The sequence below is a fragment of the Triticum dicoccoides genome, chromosome 1B, assembly GCF_002162155.2.
Source record: "Triticum dicoccoides isolate Atlit2015 ecotype Zavitan chromosome 1B, WEW_v2.0, whole genome shotgun sequence".
Classification (NCBI taxonomy): domain Eukaryota; kingdom Viridiplantae; phylum Streptophyta; class Magnoliopsida; order Poales; family Poaceae; genus Triticum; species Triticum dicoccoides.
This window is the reverse complement of record NC_041381.1, coordinates 284,547,404-284,548,637: the sequence shown is the minus strand read 5'-3', so window position 1 is coordinate 284,548,637 and position 1,234 is coordinate 284,547,404. Positions and strand designations below refer to the sequence as shown.

The 1,234-nt window shown below is 41.4% G+C and overlaps 1 pseudogene; it reads right to left on the bottom strand.

Moving 5' to 3' along the window:
* Window positions 1-526: 526 nt before the first annotated feature.
* Window positions 527-1,234, bottom strand: part of LOC119350331 — a 963-nt pseudogene continuing 255 nt past the window's right edge.

Here is a 1,234-nt window from a genome sequence, read left to right as displayed (position 1 = left end):
CAACATTTGTGAAGAGCATACCAGCTCCAACTAGCAGAAAGCATAAAACTTTTGCCAAGAAGCAAGAGGGGGCTAGGAAAGATGTGGAACGAGCCTTTGGAGTTCTGCAATCCCGTTTTGCCATTGTTCGTGGACCGGCTAAAGGATGGAAACGTAAAGAAATCACTGATGTCATGAAAGCTTGTGTCATAATGCACATATGATAGTTGAAGAGGAGCGGCAAACTGGTCGGCAAAGGTGCACTTTTGAGGCAATGGGAGAAAGAGTCACAATCTCTCGTACTCATGCGGAAGAACTGAGCTCTTTTATTCAGATGACTAATCGGATTAGAAATTTCGATGAACATGATCAGCTTAAACTTGATCTAATTGACCATGTCTGGCAAAAGTTTGGAAACGAGTGATGTAATCCATGTCTTTGTAAGGCAGCTATCAATAAAAATATTTATGCAATGAGTGATGTAATCCATGTCCTCAACTAGCAGAAAGCAATAAATAGTTCTTACAACTACAACATATAGCTCACATTACCCTAGGCCGCGAGCAAGGATCTCCTTCTGCTTAGCTTGATAGAACTGCTTTTGAACATCAGTCATACCACTTGTGTCGATGAGCATGACCCTCTCATCTAATTCAAACTGTCTCCGTGCATCCTCCCTCTCGTTTCGTGCATCCTCATTCTTTTTGAGTGCAATCTCCTCTTTTCGCAATTCCAATTGCTGTGCGTAGCGAGCATTTCTTGCCGCCTCTTTGATCTCATCCTTCTCTAGCTTTGCTGCCCACACAGTTTCTAATGACAGCTTGCAAGCACTGTCATCAGCTTTACCTCTCTTGTCCCTCTTCACACCATCAGGTCTTTTCTCATGTTCAAGAGCATCAGTGTGTATCGAGGTAGCATCAGTACGTACCGAGGATGCATCAGCCGGATCATTGGTGGCTGTGCCTGGACTTGCATCAATGGTCTTCTTTTGTTTCTTAAGAGAAGTTTCAACTTCTCTTGTCTGCCACTTTGGATACTTCGAAAACTCTACATAGCAATGCATCAGTGTGAAAGGCTTCTTTTTTTTTAAGATCCATTTCCTTGAACAAAATGTGTGCATCGTTTGTCTGCACATATAAATATGTTGTTAAAATAAGCACAACACATATAGAATATTGCACATCACATATAGAATTACAAGAAAGGCGCATACCTTTTCTTGTATAGTCCTTCCACTTTCTTCCCTATTTAAAAT